The sequence below is a fragment of the Lycorma delicatula genome, chromosome 11, assembly GCF_047948215.1.
Source record: "Lycorma delicatula isolate Av1 chromosome 11, ASM4794821v1, whole genome shotgun sequence".
NCBI lineage: Eukaryota > Metazoa > Arthropoda > Insecta > Hemiptera > Fulgoridae > Lycorma > Lycorma delicatula.
This window is the reverse complement of record NC_134465.1, coordinates 67,429,333-67,450,506: the sequence shown is the minus strand read 5'-3', so window position 1 is coordinate 67,450,506 and position 21,174 is coordinate 67,429,333. Positions and strand designations below refer to the sequence as shown.

Below are 21,174 nucleotides of genomic sequence, written 5' to 3'. Positions count from 1 at the left end.
GAACAAGAAAATAAAGTAGGATGACACCTACGTTATTCCATAATTAAAGAAAGAGCGCTTTCGCGAGCCCCTCGCATCATCAGATCTGAGGTTGTAAAATTTCAGGCACCTTTTAAATGGGCCAACAGTATATTTAGTAAAGTAAAGAAGACTATTTTGTTTAAAAATCCCATCATATTACATTTTTATGTTCCCAAATCAGTAATTGTAAGCTTGTACCGTAATTTAATATTTTCACTACATTGTAGTTTGGTAAAATCTGGAGGTTAGCCGTGGGAGTAGACCAATGTTGTCTTTGTGTTTATTACCAATAGAGAAACAACCTTTGTTCATGAATTTTTTAAATGCAGTTTACTCCAAAAATGTCAAAGTTTTCACAGATTGTAAAATCTTGCTAGGTAAGTATTGTTCATAATGATGTATTGTTGATGCATATATTTATATATATATATATATATATATATAAATAAATATGAAGTCATTTTGATTCTCATATAACTTTGACTAGCTATTTCACACGTGGCTTTCTATTTTGTTTTCATTATTGATTTTAATTTTGACTTTTTAATTTAATTTTATTAAATGACTACATATTTTATATAGATATACGAAATTTTTAATTTTAACTTTAATTTAAATTATAAAAAAAAATCTTGCATATAGTATAGGATTTTTAATTTCAATTTTAATGGGTACTTTGGTACAAATGATTTGAAAAATTATATAGAGCAACTGACGATGCGAGGAACTTGCGAAAGCACTCCTGCTTGAATTATGGAATAAGGTAGGGGTCATCCTATTTTATTTTATTATTCTGTACTAAGGTTGATCGGATTAATATAATTTATATTGCGCAAAGGAATATGATTCTCGAAAGGATCGATTTTAGAAAAAAAAAATATATATATATATATTTATATGTGTATATATATATATAAAACAACATTTTTTAAGCTTTAATTATGAGAAAACAAAATAATAAACCACCACAGACTGCTACCTTCATAAAATATTCCACGAAAGATTTCTTAATTCTCTCAACCCGTCTAACATTTGCGCAAGTTAAACATAAAATTTGAGAAAAAAACTGGAGGCGGTTGAAGATGCATCACGTTCAGATAGGCGTAAAAACTTGTTTTACTTAAGAAAATAAACTATTTGTTTTAGATGTATAACTAAAGAACCTTCAAACCAGAAAGGTTTTCGTTAGGCTGGAATTACCCGACATTAATTACGAAAGAATTTAAATGAAATGAAATTTATATTTTATCGGTCAACATTATTTTATAATTTCATGAAAGGATTTATATAGAATTAAATGATAAATTTATTATTTGTTTGGAGCAAACCCTCATTTTTGTAGCTTAGTTATTACGATCTGATGAATCATGCTTCATCAAATATTGAATGGTTTAGTAAACCTTCATAACTGTATTTATTAATCTGATGAAAATTCTTGCATAATTATGAAATAGGATTGTAATAATGGAGTTCATATATGATGTGAATTATAAAAAGAGGAATGTGGGAATATATTTGTTTAACGTAAGTGTAACAAGTGGTTAATAATGAAATGTTAAGAAATTCCCGCGCTATTAAACATTCCTCTGTTAACATCTACCATCCCATGTTTGATAGTAAGGTATATCACGTCTTCATTATAACCTTCCATTTAATAATACAGTTAACAGTTTTAAATATACAGATCGGTAAGGAAAAATTAAATGACCACCATGTTTATATGATTTGACAACTTCGGGTTTTTCATTTTTGGAAGTCATCAACTGTGGTATTTTCTTTAAATCCAAATAACATAATTGTTGTTGATAACTCAAGTTGATTTTAAAAAACGGGACAAACATTTATTGGAAAAACTGTATAATTTAGTGGTTAAACACTGCCAGGAATGCATATTCGTTGAAGTATAGCAATTTAAATAATCCAAATCAAAAAATGTGTTTTTAAAAAATATTTTTACTTTTATACTGTATAATTACAGGTATTTTATATACGAGAAAGTTTGCATATAAGTGTTTTAGCAAATTTTGACTTTCAAGACCTCCTATGATCAAAAAACATAATTTCAGGAATAAAAAATTGCAGAACGATGTGTTTATGTTGGTTTGTTTTTTGTTTCATATCTCCAGATTGGATAGATCGATTTTGATGAAATTTGGCTCAATTATTTCTATATATGTAGCATTGATCTTATTTAATTTTTGTCACAATCGGTCAAGGGGATACGGAATTTATGGGTACCACATCTCAAAATTTTATTAAAAGAGTAGGTAAACATTTTATAAAATTTAATTCTTCTTAGGTAGATAAAATATTTTTAATGGTGTTTGATCTTATAAGTTGGGATAAAGAAACTTTTTTAATTATTACTTTCTCGTGCAGATAGCGCAATAGCAGAGGTATAGTTATGAAAGGGAAAGTATTGTAATGTGTCCAATTTGGACATATGCGGTTTTCACCGGATTTTGATGTTTTGACACCTAAGGAATCCAAAAAACAAAAACGGTACAGAAATTTTCCGGATGTTAATATTCTTGTATGTACTTGTGTGAGTTCGGTGTTGGCCTTTAACTCATCTTATATCTCCAAAAGTACTGGACCGATTTTGACCAATCTTGGTCAGATTACTTCAATATATGGGGCATTGATGCCATTAAATTTTCAACTTAAAAGGTCAAAAAGATGAGGATGTAGAGCAAGGTCATCCTCAGTATCTCGATATTTTGCCTAATTATGCTCATATTTTTCTTATTCACATTTATTAAAAATTAAAAAATAACAATATTTGGAAAAAATTTTTTTTTGCAAACTCTCACCCCCACCACCATCTCAACACCATAGGAGAAGACACACACCTTGTGACGTTACCGGTCGCCAACCCACCCCCTCTGTTACAAGCCTCCAAGCCCTGAGAGGCTTTACCGGAGGTCTTCTTTAGACCCTGTAACTGATTACACCTCACAGTCATCAGTCAGGCCTCGGTCGGGATGTCACCGTATTAAATGCATCGGCAGAGATTTGCACCATCCCCATCATCATAAAATTCTCTAAACTAGTAGCTAAGTGGGCGTACTGCTTCAAGAGTACCCCTTGTCAGCACAAGAAGCTCTAGTGTCGTTGTCCGCCATTTTGAAATTTCCCTGTGGGAAATCTCCTTTTCACTTGTCCTCTTGGATCGGGAAATTTTAAATTCCACAGGGTTGACGACCAAATTATTCTTTTTACTTTAAATATTAATTATTTATTTTATTTAATTTAGTTAATATTTCAAAGGTTGGTTGCTCTGATGTACAGCTGTTTGTTTAGTCGTCTGCTAAGTCGTCACAGGTGAGCAGTAGAATTAAATAAATGAATAATATTTAAAATGTAAAAAAAAATAACTCGTTCTGGCTAAGTCTCGAACTCAATCGCCCGGTTGATTCGGTACCTGGTGCGTTAAGACTTGTGGCTACACCAGTTGCCGACCACACTAGCGAAATTTGTTTTATGTAAGTTGTGGAAATCCCTCGTCTTTTGATTTTTTTATTTATGTATCATGGTTTTATTCTACATAAAGAAATTACTATAAATGCTCGGCTAAATTTTCCTGGTGAAGTCAGGAAATTTTTGACAGCTTTTTTTTACCAACTACTTTCTTATTAATAATTTGGATAAACTGACGTTTTCAGCCTACCCGTTTTATATAATTTATATGGAAGATTGCTGATTTCGAATCTCAGAATGACTTGTTATTTTCAATACATACACTCCGACAAGTACGCAATTCAAATTTTGATTAAAAAAAAAAACAGATTGATTTAGAATGCTCAATAAAAATTCGTAAATTACTTTAAAAATTATTTAATTAACAATAGCTGATCTCTATCACAGAGTGATAGCGTCTCAGCATTTTATCTGAAGGTACCGGGTTCGAATCCTTATCAGGCATGGCATATTTATATGATAAAAAATTCCATTTTCATATTTCTATACACATGCTTTGAGGTTATATGGTACATTAATTCATTAAGAAAAAAAGATAATTTTTCCTTTATGGGGAGCATCTCTACCACCCTCTAGATCATGCTTGTTATATTACGCATTCACTATAATAATTCTCTTCCCCCAAAAAGTTATTGTGTCGGATCAAATGATTTTGAAATTTAATTACTCAATAATTTTACATTATTTACAAAATTTTTATTTCCCAGTAAAAAAAAAAAAAACATCAAAATACTTGAAGCATTTATTTTTTATATTTATCTTTAAAATACATTTTGATTAGAACATGATAAAAAAAAAATACTAATAGAAAGCTGGAATTGTTATTTATAGTTAAAAAAAAAAATCGTATAAATATTTTGAATTTCGAGGGTTTAAATTCATGTATAAAAAAAAATATATTAAAAGAAAAAAATAATTTCACAAATAAATATTACATCTAAACAAATAAATAAGTTATTTTATTGCTTCACAATATGGCTTTTATCTTATTATCTAAATAGTAATATATGGGTATTCTAGTAATTTAAATTCTTTTAAATGTAAGTGGATATGTTGTAATATGCTGACAAATATTGCATAAAATGTTGTACTTATTAAAATATAATTTATATTGATTAATTGCTTACGTATATGGAGAATATCCATTTATGGAAAATCCTTTATGTTTCATAGATACAATAAAATGTGGTAAAAAATAATCAATAAATAATGTTATTTAATACAGTAAACAGCCAGTTACGAGGTATTCAGGAAGGCTTAAGAATTTTTATATGTATATATTTATGTACGATGATTCACAAAGAATGTAACAAAGTTGTAGGACATGTTGTACAAGCGAAAAAAAAAGAAAAATGTTTACATCACTAAAGACTTAGGAACGCTTTGTAAGCGAGTGTCGGCTGGCTAAAAATTTGCCCCTCATTTTTCGGCCTTCGGTAAAAATAAACCGGACTATAATTCTTAGGACCCAATTTAAGGAGTAAATTTAACGGTTTTATATAAAATTGAAAAAAATAAAAATAATATTTTAGTAGTTTTTGAGAAACCTGTGGTAAAAGACAAAAATTGGGGTCGAAGAATTATTTTACGTTTGCCGTAGAATAACTTTATTAAATGGTTTTTTTTGTCCTCAGTCATTTGACTGGTTTGATACATCTTTCCAAGATTCCCTATCTAGTGCTAGTCGTTTCATTTCGGTATACCCCATACATCCTACATTCCTAACAATTTGTTTTACATATTCCAAACGTGGCCTGCCTACACAATTTTTTCCCTCTACCTGTCTCTCCAATATTGAAGCGACTATTCCAAGATGCCTGAATATGTGGCCTATAAGTCTGTCTCTTCTTTTAACTATATTTTTCCAAATGCTTCTTTCTTCATCTATTTGCCGCAATACCTCTTCATTTGTCACTTTATCCACCCATCTGATTTTTAACATTCTCCTATAGCACCGCATTTCAAAAGCTTCTAATCTTTTCTTCTCAGATACTCCGATCGTCCAAGTTTCACTTCCATGTAAAACGACACTCCAATCATATACTTTCAAAAATCTTTTCCTGACATTTAAATTAATTTTTGATGTAAACAAATTATATTTCTTACTGAAGGCTCGTTTAGCTTGTGCTATTCGGCATTTTATATCGCTCCTGCTTCGTCCATCTTTAGTAATTCTACTTTCCAAATAACAAAATTCTTGTATCTCCATAATCTTTTGTCCTCTTATTTTCACATATAGTGGTCCATCTTTGTTATTTCTACTACATATCATTACTTTCGTTTTGTTCTTGTTTATTTTCATGCGGTAGTTCTTGCGTAAGACTTCATCCATGCCATTCATTATTAATTCTAAATCTTATTTACTCTCAGCTAGAATTACTATATTATCAGCAAATCGTAGCATCTTTATCTTTTCACCTTGAACTGTTACTCCGAATCTAAATTATTCTTTAACATCATTAACTGCTAGTTCCATGTAAAGAGTAAAAAGTAACGGGTTTAGGGAACATCCTTGTCGGACTCCCTTTCTTATTACGACTTTTTTCTTCTGGTCTTCAATTATTACTGTTGCTGTTTGGTTCCTGTACATGTTAGCAATTGTTCTTCTATCTCTGTATTTGAACCCTAATTTTTTTTAAAATGCTGAACCATTTATTCCAGTCTACGTTATCGAATGTCTTTTTTAGGTCTATAAATGCCAAGGATGTTGGTTTGTTTTTCTTTAATCTTCCTTCTACTATTAATCTGAGGCCTAAAATTACTTCCCATGTCCCTATACTTTTCCTGAAACCAAATTGGTCTTCTCCTAACACTTCTTCTACTCTCCTCTCAATTCTTCCGTATAGATTAAATGGTTAATAAACACATAAGAGTTAAAAAAAAACACTTGTAAAGAATTTTCTTCTTTTACTGAGTATTAAACGGAACAAAATTTTCAATATTACAAAATCAAAAAATTAAATATTTTAGAAAAATAAACAATCAAAATTTAAACAAAAATATGGAAAATCAAGTAAAACAATTTATTAGACATTCTGACCCCCCCCCCCCCGTAGGGGAATACAACTTCCTTGTGACGATCCCGATCGCCCCACACTCCCTCCATTCCTAGCCCTGATGGGCTTTACGGAAGGTCGTCTTTTAGACTCTTTAGACTTGATAATCCAACATAGTCAACAGTTTGGCCTCTGTCGGGATGCCACCGATGCAAAGGCCTCGGCAGACATTTCTATCAGTGTATTTACATAACCTTCTATCGTTTTTTCCAACCACGACCCCATACCATAACTTACAACCCTCAACTATCAAATTAACCGATTCACGGAAGCGCGATCACCACCCCTTCCTTAAAACCGAAAGTTCTACAAAAAACTCTTCCTATATCTAACTTCACACCACGCACTCGGATCATTACTTGATTGAAACACCAAAAATATTATCCTCACACCAATTAAACACAAAGTACAGTGTTAAGTAAAAACAATAAATTTAACCTGTCATTTGGATCCCAAGAATTACAGTTTGGCTTAATTTTACCGAAGGCGAAGAAATCAGAGCGAAATATTACGCCAGTTGACACTCGTTAACGAAGCGTTTCCGATTTATCTCGGTATTAATTTATTTATTAACTATTAATTAATTAATAAATTATTATTAATTCATTAATATTTATTTTCGATTTATCTCTGTATTAAAAATATATTTTTTTACTTTCCCATGTAGCGCTGTAGCAGAGCTACAGCTTTAGAAGGGAAAGTACTGTAATCGGCCCAATCTGAAAATATACGGTTTTCATCGGATCATGATGTTTAGACACCTAAGGAACCAAAAAATCGGATGGAAGTTTTCCGGACGTTTGTATGTACGTGTGTGTTCGGTCTTGCACTCCTTATATCTCCAGAATTACTGGACCGATTTTGACCAAACTGGGTCAGATTATTTCTATATATGGGACATTGATGCCATTAAATTTTCATCTTAAAAGGTCAAGAGGATGAGGCTGTACAACAAGGTCACCCTTATTATCTCGATATTTCGCCTAATTAAGGTTTTATTTTTCTTAGGCACATTTGTTAACAATTAAAAAATAATATTTCCAAAATAAAATTGGCAAAATCGTACCTCTACCCCAAAAAATAATCTTAAACTAGCGGCTAAGTGGGTATACTGCCTCAATAGTACCCACTCTCACAACAAGGAGCGCTGGTGTAGCACTGACATACAGCTGTTGTAGTCGTCTGCTATGTTGTGACGTCACTAGTGAGCGGTAGAATTAAATAAATAGTGTATTAAAGTAGTCCTAGTAAAGGATTACTAAGATTTCCTAGTAAAGGATTATTTTTATACGGATTTGAATACTAGATCGTGGATACCGGTGTTCTTTTGTGGTTGGGTTTTAATTAACCACAGATCTCAGAAATGATCGACCTGAGACTGTATAAGACTACATTTCATTTACACACATACATATTATCCTCATTCATCCTCTGATGTAATCCTGATGGTGGTTCAGGAGGCTAAACAGAAAAATAAAATAAAATATTTAAAGTGGCCGCTATTACCCCCATAGCTACGCGAATGAAATACAGTATGCGCGCGCGCTTTAATTAGAATCATTAAATTAAATTTAAAAAATATATTTTAAATTATATTGTGTAAGCCGTGCATTAGAAAAAAGTCGAGTCACGGGAAAGTCCTACAACTGTGCTGTCAGCTTTTTTACAAAGTTTTTTATGTGAATAAATAAGGAAATAATGAGTAAAAGTTGAAGTAATAACAAAATGGTAAGGTAAGCAAGGGTTATTTTCCTAATACAAACATATAAGTATGCGTTTAAATTATGAAACAAATGCTAACATTTTTAACAAAATATAAAGTATATATATAAATAAATTTATTAAAAAAAAAAAGATTTTTCTTTTGGATGTAAAATCCTTGCCTTTAAATTATGTATTTTTCAATTACTTATAAATAATATTACAAGGTAATTTATTTTTTTGTCTTATAATAGAAAGTTAAAAAAAAAAAAATGTAAGTAATAAAACTGATAAATTTATAGTAATTCTAGTATATTATTTATGCATATTATAAATTTCTTAGAATAACAAAATTTTTATTTCTTTTGTGTAACAATGGTAATAATAATAATAATAATATGAAGGGAATATTTTCTTAAAACATATCTATATAAATTACCTAACTTAAAAAAAATTAATGATTTAGGTAAATAAATTACCAGATTATAATAATTATTATAACTAATTTAAATTCAATTTATTTATAAATTAATTTTATAAAAGTAATTTCTATATAACGTAAATAAATTTATTCAATTAAAATATTAAAATCTATTAAAAAACATGCAAACACAAACACACACACACACACACACGCAATGTTTATTATTCTACAAGTTAACGTACTTGTAATACGTACAACAGAATATGCAAGTGATAACCGTAGAATTACATAAAATGACCTTTCTGACCTTTCTATATTAGTTAATTATTAGTAAAAATATGGCTTATACGTATATATATACGGATGTATTGTTGTTAAATTATTAATCACTTTTAAAATATGAATATATCTTTTAATGAATTTTTCTTCCCCCTTCCACCACCGATTTGGCTACCTGGATACAACTTTTATTTCATTTTATTCTATTTCTTTTTTTTTTTTAATTTCCATTACTCCTTAATTATTTTACAGTGTCGTTTCTTTCTTTCTTCTGATCATTGGATTTTATATGGTTTTTTTTTTTTTTTTTTTTTTTTTTTGATTGGAAACCTTTCAAGTTAATTTTTTTTATAAACGTTTTTACAGTACTGGATTTTCTCTTCTTTTTTCAGATCCTTTCTGATCGAAGAGAACCAAATTAATTTATGCTTCTGTTCAAAAAATTAAGTATTTTCATTTTCGATTTATGTTCATTCTTGAAATAAGCTGATATAAATCTTATCTTTCTGGGTTTTTTAATTTTTTGGTATATTTTAGAATTATTTTTTAACGACCAGTATTTTTAGGGCTTCTAAAAATTTTCTAAAATTCTTCTTTCTAATTTTTCCTATTTCTTTTTTACTTATTAGGTTTAAAAATTCGGATACGCTAAGTCTTTCGGGTTTAATTAACTATGTTATAATGTCTTATTTTTGCGTTTAATGGAGATATATTTTTTGTTATAGATTTCTTTAGTTATTCTGTAAAACGTCGTTTCAGAGATTGCCATTATCTCGTATTATTTTAAAAATTAAATATTTGGCTCTAATATTTAATTTTAATTAAAATATTTAATTTTTTCGACTCTGGGTTTTCCAAAGTTTGAGTTTTACAAGTTCGGTGTATTTAAAAAAAATATTTTTCATGAATTTATTTATTTTTTTAAGAAAATTTTTCCCGGTTTTTTCAGGATTTATTTCAAAGGATTAAGTTGAATTACTGACGATTGGATATTTTGGGTTCTAATTGTTTTAGATTCCAAATTTTATTTTTAATTATAAATAAGTATTTTATAATTGTTTAGTATTTTTTTTTAATAATTAATAAGTATGTTAACTATAAATTAAAAATTTATTAATAAAGTAAAATAAAAATAAAAATTACGAAAAAATAAATAAATAAGAAAACAGAATAAAAAAATATTAACAAGAAAAAAAGTATAAATAAAGAAGGGAAAAAGAGATAGTTTTCGTAATGATTATAATTCGATTTCTTAGGACCGTCCGTTCATATTCAAATATTTGATTTTTACTATAGTACGTTTCATCTATTCATGCCATTTGGCTTATGACAGATAGTAGTTTTATTGTTTTAATTTAGATTATCAATGTAATATTTCGTCGTGGTTTTATTTCGTTTTTAGCAAACACCACAAACTTTTTTCATTTATGCTGTGTTTTTAAATTTCTGGGTTTTAGTTTTTAATTTAATTTTTAATTGTTAATTTGTAATATTTATTTGTTTACTATATAAATATCGAATCATAACCTGATGACGATACTTCGTTGTGCGCCCAGAAAAAAAAAATCACACTTTTAATACTGCACAATAATAAAAAGTAAAAAAAATCAGTTGATCAAGAGGCTTACATCGGAATCAAATTTATTTACTGAAAATTTTGATCTTCTTCGGAACTGTATTCTAAATCTATTATACAGAGTGTTCAAGAAGTGACATAACCTTATGGAAGAATGTTTCCTTTTTTGTTACAGGTTTAATTGAGAAAAAATGGGTTACATAATGCAGCAGGGAAAATTCATTAGATATGCCATTTATGCCCAAACCTAGAATGCCTTCACAGAAAAGTATGGTGTGGATGCACCAAACAAGTTCTTCATCAAAGAGGCTGTACGACAAGTTCAATGAGACAGGGACTGTGATAGATGCAGACAAAAATGGTCGACCAAAAGTTCTAATACCAGAAAAGTTGATCGACGTGCAAGCTGCGTATTCTGTTAGTAGTTAGAAGTCTGTGCGACACCTATCCAGCTATCCAGCTATCCAGTTTGGTCTCTCCCTTGGTAGCACCCACACGGAACCGTACGTATGGGTGCCGTACTATTAAAAGATGCATCCGTACAGAATTCATGTTATTCACTAGTTGTTACCTGCAAAGACTGGAAAACGCGCAGCTTTCTGTCAGCGGTTCATATCATCTGTAACGCCAGATGGGGAAGAACACCACGATTGATTTTGGTATGACGAAGCACGGTTTTCCACCTTGATGGATATGTGAATGTGAAGAATTCACACGTTTGGTGTACGGAAAATCCAATCAGCTGCACGGACAAAAATCGATGTTTGGTGTGCAATATCACGTAGACCAATCTTCATGACAATATTTCATGGCACAGTGAACAGTGATCAGTATTACATACAGATGGTACAACTCTTTCCCAAATCATTTGATTTGGAAGTCAAGAGTTCCAGCGTTCATGTCGTAGTAAAAGTAGTTATTTTTATACGGATTTGAATACTAGAACGTGGATACCGGTGTTCTTTGGTGGTTGGGTTTCAATTAACCACACATCTCAGAAATGGTCGAACTGAGACCGTACAAGACTACACTTCATTTATATTCATACATATCATCCTCATTCATTCTATGAAGTAATATCTGAACGGTAATTCCCGGAAGCTAAACAGGAAATGAAAGAAGATGGTACAACACTATTTTTTAAAAACTATACATGCAGACCGGCTAGGTGTTATCAGTAGGACAATGCTACGGCTCATACAGCCAACAACACTATCACTTTCTTGGAACAGTGTTTTTATGGGCAAGTAATTTCAAAGGGATTACAGCCCTCTCAGGCTACTGATTTATCCCCTTCTGACTTTTTCTTTTGAAGATATCTTAAGGATGCTGCTTGCAAAATTCATCCTTACACTATTTCCGAATTTCAGAACGAAATTGAACGATGTGTCGCTGCAATTCCTCAAGAAACGTTACGACATGTGTTTAAGAGCATGCGTATTGAATTATGTGGATCGCATAACGGAGGCCACTTTCAACAATTATTGTAACTTACTCTTTTTCCCGTGTTTGCGTCACTTTTTAAATACACTGTAATTAAGTAATTAATAATTAAAAACCCTATGGCTTATTTGAAATAAAAACTTGTCAGAAGGCAAGCAGGGAAAGTAGTGAACCCTTTAAAAAACATATTAATTAACAATGTTACTTTGTGATAAACAAACCGAGAAATTTATTGAAATTCTGTCAAATAGTAAGTTTAAAATAATATGAAAATAAAAAAAAACAATTCCTCTTCATAAAATAAATTAGCTGTTTTTCATATCAGGTAATCAGTTTTCAAAATAAATAAGATTAAAATTATTTCACCATTTTTCGAGTGAAAGCTAAATTTTTATAAGAAGAAAAATAATTCTATATAAATCTTTCAGATTCGAATAAAAAAAACCTACGGTAAAATTTTTACTTAATTACATTTAAGTTTTTTTTTAATATGTTTCATAAGACAAAAAAATAAAACAACTGAATAGCAGATTATACGAACTGAAATACCTCGTATTTCAGCTCAAGTGTCAAGGGGAATGCACACCTATCTTCACTCAATGAAAAAAGTATGTCTAACACTAAGGCCATAATTACAATTTAATATTTTGTTGATGAAATTGTCACAGAACAAACATATAAAATTAATAAATTTAAATAAATTCCTATTAAAGTATTAAAATAGGAAGGTTCAAGAGGTCAACTGACCTGACATTGAGATTCTAAAATGTAGATATCTAATTCAAGGGTAGCGAGTTTGAATCCGGCTTGGACCGGTTAAAATTTTCTTATGTAATAAGACTCTCTAATTCAAAAGCAATAATTTTGTTATAATGAATGATTTTGCAACCCACAGGCAGTAAAGTATCTTTACCTTAATCTACTAGGAAGGTTTTAAGGTAATCGGGTGGTACGTTACACTCATATTAGCTTTAATGTACCATTTGGCGTGAGAAAGTAGTTATTCTATTACACACGATTCCATATTGCCTACGCCCACTTATATGTAATTTTGTATATAACTAGAAATTTTCCCTAAATTCCATGAATATTCCCTATATTTCATAAAATAAACCTAAAAAAACACAGACAAAGAGCCAATCTTCAATATATTTATCTCTACACTTATCAAGTATAAAAGGATCAAATGATTTCAACAAAAATTGAAGGAGAAATCTACTTTAAACTGGTAAAACTTTGTTATAAAGGAAGGATTATCGGACCATTAAGCTGGATTTTTTTTTTTGTTCGTGCCTGGATAAAAAAAGGTTTTGTATTGCTCCCACCAAATCACACAAATATCTATAGCTTTGATAGACTGCATGGTTCCTGGCAAGGGTTCTTCAGGAGAAGGATCGGAGAGCTCGGGATGAGGGACAGCCCTCTGAGGAGCTGCCGTTCGAACGTGCTTACACGAGTGGGCGGTAGCAATAAGGCACGGGAAGTTTCAAACCCCCGAGCGAAAAATACCGAGTCCCAGAACGGATGCCACCACTCGGGGTGTCCCTGTTAGAGGGATTGGCATAAAGACCGAGTCCCGACTCCCTGAGTGGGGACCCAGGGACGGCACAGCCGGGCCTGATGGATCCTACTCTGGGGGTTCGAGGCGGGCGCAGATTGAGATCCGACCGGCGGGCCGAGACGTGGAAGCTCGTGAGAATAAAGGACATTCCTCTGGGCTGTGTAATACTTAACAGCAGGATCCGGCCTGGATGAAAAGAAGAAAAAGAGGGAAAAACTATACAAACATCTAGAATACCATTAAAAGTTCCCATATTTTTGTCAATAAGCGTTAAAATACCAATGAGAATAAAAGCATAAAGAATAAAGGTGGATGTTGAGAAAAGAGCCATCAACCTATAAAGGATCACGAAACATGAAAAAGAACATCACCCAGAAGATACATAAACATCCCTGTTATTGAAGTTTCATAATTTTGTCAAATCTTTTACTGTTGAACTTCTGACTAATAAATTTTGTGTCAATTGCTATCAATCAAGAAATCAAAGAAATCCAAGGATTAGATAAAGTAAGGATCAATAAAATGCAAAAAGCCTACGCCGAATATCTAGATACGCACAACAGCATAACGCACAACGCCTTTGCACCACTCAGTGCAACGGTGACAGTTCAAAAGAAAGCACAGTGCGCTTTGTGATTAGCGGAGTATAAAATGTATAACTGCTCAATGGATTTTCCGGTGTGTTTATGGCTATGATCCTCCTTATGCAAACAGCATTAAACGCTGGTACGAGCAATTTAAGGAATCTGGCAACGAGGAAGTGAAAACATCCTCCGGACGGCCCAAAACTAGTGACGAAGCAGTTAAACGTATACCCCAAAGTTATTTAAGAAGCCTTGAAAATCAATTTCTAGGTGAAGTTTACGGTCAGGTATTCCAAAGACAACTATTCAGAATATGTTGCGCAAGCGTTTACGTCTTCACGCTTACAAAATTAAGCTTAAACATCAAATTAATCCTACGGATCGTCCTAAACTTCTTGATTTCGCAAGTAAAATGTTTAATAACATTGACAATGACGAAACATTTTATACTTATGTATGGATTTAAAACATGGAGACTAAGGAAAAAAGAAGAGAGTCCATAAAAATGTCATTTTTAACATAAAACATCGAATCAACAGAAATTCAATTTAATTTAAAACAAAAAAAAAACTGACAACAAAATTGATATCTTATTCATTGATTGTTTAATATTATACGAGTATATAGTGGAAAAATTATGATAGTATAAATTAAATTTCCACTTACCACAATTTAAAAAGTGTAAATCCTAGTACTTTCGAAGCTGTTACTCCATCTTCAGGGATTTTCTAAAAGATGTTAATTTAAATTCAAATCAGTCTTTAATTAAATTGTTAAGTTCATAATAGTCGGTCGTCAAGAATAAAATTAATTCGTACGTCAATAAGACAATAACGTCATGTTTGTAAGAACTGTTATCTAAATAGTATCCTATTTAATATTATTATTAATAGTATTAATAATAATATTACCTATTATAGTAAATTAAACCAAAATTATGATACTTGAAAAAGGTTTACATAAAGGTTAAAAGAGTTAAAATAAACCAAACAGTTTTTAAAAAATTCAAATAATCGATATTTTTAAACTTTAATTGGCTTTCGCATTCCTAATTTTGCCCTAAATTATTTTTTTGGGGTCACTTTTACTACTTTTATGCCTAGGAAAAATAAAAAAGCCAAAAAATATGTAATAAATAAAAAGAAAGCTTTTTTCGATTTTAAGGCTAGGAAAACTTTTGGGAAAATTAAAAAAAAAATGTTAAGATAAGCATGCACACATGATATCAGCTAAAGTGTAGCAAACTTTTGAGAAAATTGACCCCCAAAATAATAAATACTCTACCTTTTGGAGATATTGACCCCCAACATTTTACTAGCAAATGTTCCTTTATACACGAGTTTTTGTGCTAAATTTCATCAAAATTTATGATAAATGATCCAACAAAATGCCAATAAATGATAAAATCGGGAAAATGAGAAAACTTACGAAATAACTACAGATCTTCAAAAAAAAAGCAAAAATAAGGCATAATAAAAGAATAATTAAACCCAACAATTTTTACTTACCGGAATATTTAAACTTAAATGAATAGTAAAGATGAAATACAAAAAAAAATTAGATAGAAACAATTTGAGGACCCAACTGCAAAAAAAACCGAAAGAATTTTCAATTCAATCAGAAAAAAAGATTAGAATTCTTTAAAAAACTGAAAAACTGAATTAACTTGGTTCTTAGAAATCAAAAAAAAAACTTATAAAAAACACATCTCTGAAAAGGAAATTACAGATTGGGAAATATTTAGGAAAAAAAAATTAGAAGGTTTCTAAGTCAAAATTAAACGAAAAAAAAATTGTTTTCTACTTTCACAATTAATTTTTGATTAATAAAATAATCTGTCATATTTACGAATTTAAATAAATATTTGAAAAAATATGGAAATGTATTTAAATTATTATAATGAAACTCATTAAAAAAATTTATGATTCATTGTTAACAAGTGATAAAAGTATCAACTGAAGCTCCGCACTACGTTCATTCGAACATATCAATTAATTATTATATCTAGAGAAAGTGACATCTACAACGCTTTCAAAATAGAGCAAGTTGCTTTGAAAAAACCGCCGCGGCCAATTTACCGCCTGTACTCTCACTCATATGAAAACGATCTCTTATATAAAAGCAGTTAAAATCCCACCGTTGTTAAGCAGATGCATAACAAATAGAAAAAATAATAATAATAATTATTCATGAAACAGCTAAATATAAATATAAACGTATAGGAAAAAAACCAGTAAAGAGTTACATAAGTTTACGGGCATCACTCCTGACAGAGTTTTGTTTCAAATATCCCATAGGAAATTAAAATATTAAAGACTTAATTACTATTACTTTAAATCAATAAAATCAGTTATTAAGTACATAATAGAATTTTTTTAGAAATTATACATTGTTAAAGAAAAGCTGACAACAAAGTTACTCCTGTTGCACGGCTTACACAAACGCGAGCTCACGTGCACACACACACACACACACACACACACACACACACACACTTAATTTAAAATATTTATCATTATATTTAAATATAATATTTTTTAGTTTATTTAATTCAATGTTTCTAAGGCGCGAGTACATAAGGTATTTAATTCGCGCGGGTGTGACGGTAGCAGCAACGTTCGGCACTAACTAAACTAATTTCAGGACTTTTATAAAAGAAATTTCGATTGTAAGGTCGGCAGCTGGTGCAGTCTTAAGGCTTAACGCACGAGGTACCGAGTCAACCGGGCGATCGAGTTCAAGACCTAGCCAGACCGAGTTACTTTTATACACTTTAAATATTATTCATTTATTTAATTCTACCACTCATCTTTGACGTCACAACATACCGGACAACTACAACAGCTGTACGTCAGTGTTATCAAACGTTGAAATATTAACTAAATTAAATACAATAAATAATTAATATTTAAAGTGTAAAAAAATTTGTTGGCAACCCTGTGGATTTCTAATTTCAAGAGGATGAGGAAAAAGGGAATTTTGCACAGGGAAAAAGGGAAATTTCAAGACGATGGCGGACTGCAACAGTTGCGCTCCTTGTAGTGAAAAGGGGTAAGATTGACACACTATGCCTACTGAGCCACTAGTTTAGAGGATTTTTGGGGTGTGATGGGGGAAATTTTTTTATTAAAATATTTTTGATAATTGTTCTTAAGAAAAACATGACCTTAATTAGGCGGAATCTGAAGATACTGAGGGTGACCTTGCTCTGCATTCTCACCTCCTTGACCTTTTAAGTTGAAAATTTAATGGCATCAATATATAGAAGTAATATGAACAAGGTTGGTCAAAATCGGTTCAATAGTTCTGGAGATATAAGGTGATTTAGATACCAACACCGAACACACACGCGCACGCATACGAACATTAACATCCGGAATATTTCCAACCGGTTTTTTTTGGGTTTGTTAGGTGTCAAAACGTCAAGATCCGGTGAAAACCGTATTTGCCCAAGTTGGAGTGATTACAATACTTTCCCTTCAAGAGCTTCAGCTCTGCTATAACTGGAAAGTAATATGAAATTTAAAAAAAATAATCTGGGTCCCGTTTTGCCTCATTTTATCTGATGAGGCTCCAGTATCCTTAAAACCAATATTCCATTATATGATGTAAGGAAACATTTTAATTAAATTATGCGATTTAATACAAAATTTGGTAATGATATTAAAAGAAAACTGATAAAATGTTAAATTTGGTACCGTTTTACTGGCTTAAGGCTAAAATTTAAGAAATAATCTTTACCTAATTTCCTGTTTAATGGTTACGCTGGTTTAGAAATAATACGCAAAATATAAAAAAAAAATATATATAAAAAAATTAGTAAGTACATATCCCTTCGTCGTACCAAGGCCAAAATTTAACGGAGGTTAGAAGTTATGAAAAGAAATTCTATTTATGATTCATGAGTTTTTACAAATCCATTTTGAAAATAAATGACAAAAAATTAAGATAATTAATTATATTTCCATCACTAAATAAGATCGATTTAAAATGTAAATACTGTCAAAAATCCAAGAGCGGTGTAATAAATAAAAAAATATAAATTTTATCAAAAAATATAATTTTTATCAAAAAGAATTTACTTATTTTTCTATATTAATATTATTCCACTATTTTTGTCAGAACAGAAAATTAATTTTCTGAATAACTGGGAACTAAAGGACTTAGGTCATTTAGTTTAAATTTTGCTGATAATAAGGCATTATTAGCCAAAATCTAGAATGAAGCTGAACAACAAATTAAAGAATTCGATAAACTAGCTGCTAAAATGGGATTAAAAATTGCTAATGATAAAAACTACCCGAATTTCTTTAGTGTAAATAATAAAAAAGTAGAGAAAGTGGACGATTTCAAATATCTCGGAGACTGGATCAATTTGAATTTTTTACATAAAAAAGCATTGACATTTAGAGCTAATAAAATGGATTTAGCTTTCCACCTAACGAAAAACACATATAACAATCTTTATCATGGAATTCTAAATTTTGACACTAAAACTCTGATAAAGCCGGAAGCACTCTATGGCGCAGAAACCCCTATGACTGTGCAACAAAGATCCACTAGAAAATCTAAACAAAAGAAAGAAAAATTATAGGAAAAAATTTAAATCTTAAATTTCAAAATAATCAGGTAAATTTAATTCCTAACAACAAACTTTATACCAAAATTGAAAAACAGTCAACACGATAAGGAAAAGACGCATTTTGCTCCAATTTATTTAGAATGAGAATATCAGTAGATCGACTAAATAAATTTTTGATTTCTTCTATTGTAAAAAAAATTAAAGACAAATGGTTCACACAAGTCCAAGAAAACCTAAAATAATTGAAGATAACTGAAGACATTATAAGAGAAACAGAAATTTTAAACGCAATATTAAAAAAATGAAAATAAAAGGTTTCAAGAAGCGCCAAAAGGCAAGAACAACAGATCTGAACTTTCTGAAGAACGAAAGAATGAGATATCAGAAATAATGAAGAGATATCAAGCAGAAAAAAAGAAAAATAAATAATCTAACGTGTTCCAAGATGAACTATTCGGAATAAAAAATAAAAATATTGCTCCCTTCTAAGTAATCCCCAGGGATACAACATTTTGTTCAGCTCCGAAGTTTTTTTCAGATATTTATGCCATTTGGCGCATGGAAAATGGTAAATTTATTGTTTTAATTTAGATTATCATTTATATAATATATCATTATGGTTTTAGTTCGCTTTTAACATACGTCAGAGGCGTTTTCAATTATGTTGTATTTTTATGTCGCTGGGTTTTTAATTTAATTTTTAATTGTAATATCTATTTACTCGCTATATAAATATCTTGTCCGGACGCTGAGAACATTCGATCGAAGTCGACGTACTTTTTTCGGTCTTAATTCTTTAGGAAATCTCCATCGGAATGAAATTCCGATTGAATAAATATCATCACCATACAGTCATGTTTCGTTAACTACTATATACGTCTAATTTAATGAAAATTGTTTGTCCCGTCATTTTCAAATAAAATATATTGATTCACATATTAAAAATACTGCCTAATTACTCGGCTGCTAAATTTGAACTATTCGTCTAATACGGCTAACAATATATATATATATATATATATTTTTTTTTAAAAATAGTGCTGCCATCATGTAGGAAAAAGATGAACTCAGTTTCAAAGATATAGTACAAACAATTAATAAATTCTCGTTATTTTTTGATCACATCTCATAAAGTATTATCATATGTGTTGAATTTCAAGTTCATATGATGCCCCTACAAAAAATTGAAATTTTAAAATGTATATCTGATTAAGTCTAAAATTTAATGGCATCAATGCATCTATGTAGAGTAAATATTTGAGCTAAATTTCAAATGTTAATGTTCATGAAATTCTAAAATACTTATCAAAAAAACTCCGATACATCATTTCGGAATTTTTCATGTTTTTTTTTTTTTTTGTGTTTTGTGCCCAGAAAAGATTATGAAAGGTCAAGATTTGAAAAACCCACACCCAAAATATTGACTGAACATCGTCTACTCAAACTACTGCCGAAAAAGTAAAAATAAAAACTGATGTCGACACCACATGACTTCTTTGTACGCCTATTAAATTACATATACACATTTTTTTTTTAACAATCAGAAGTTAATAAATTATTAATAAATCGATATATTTAAATTAAAAAAAAAAAGTTAAAAGTTAAGTTAAAAATGTAAAAGGTTGAAGAAGTCGGATTCGAACCGATGTCCCTTCCACTTGAACGAACAAATATTTCATTAATTAAACTTTTATTTGGCTATAACTCTGGAACCAAAGAAAATAAATACAACTTATGATATATCGTTGAAAATCTCTCAAAGAGGGCTGATTACTGTAGTTAAGAAAAAGTTAAAACCCAAATTATTTTTGGATTTTGGGCTTTTTTGAACACTTTTGGTCCAGTCAATTGCAATAAAAAGAGGAGGTACACAACTAAATGTTAAAAAAGTCCTAAATCTAAAATTTCAACATCCTACGACTAATCGTTTTTGAGTTATGCAAAAATAATATTTCCCGTACAGTCGTCACGCCGAAGGATTAAGGGATGGTCAAAATGTATATTTCCGTTGAAATTTGATAACCGAAATTTTTAGCGATCACAATACTTCCTGTACTTTGTACAAGGAAGTAAAAATATTATAATTAAATAAAAAATAATTTAAGAAAATCTCAATTTTTATATCTGAATTAGTATATTTTTACGATAAAATATAACCGTTTAACTTATCTTTATTTATTTTAATATAATTAGTTTCAAGTTTAAAAAGAAATCTTTTGTTTCTTTTTTTTGTTTTATGTAACGGTAAGCACAGAAATGACCTCGCTAATAACACAACCATCCGGAGACAATCGTTACACCCGAATTATATCCTAACCGTGTTATTTTCAAGATAAAGTGATAAACGAAAAAACAATGCCAGTTGAGTTAATATTGTAACACAAAATATTACAGGTTGTTACAGTTAAAAATGAGAATAATATTCGATAAAAATATACAGTACGAGTATTTATTATGCAATACTTAC

General features: G+C 30.2%; 1 protein-coding gene across 3 annotated transcripts in view; it reads right to left on the bottom strand.

Annotated features, from left to right (window-relative positions):
- LOC142332003 (uncharacterized) overlaps nucleotides 1-21,174 on the bottom strand; it is a 369,173-nt gene that overhangs the window by 147,621 nt on the left and 200,378 nt on the right. The gene's annotated exons all lie outside the window — the stretch shown is intronic.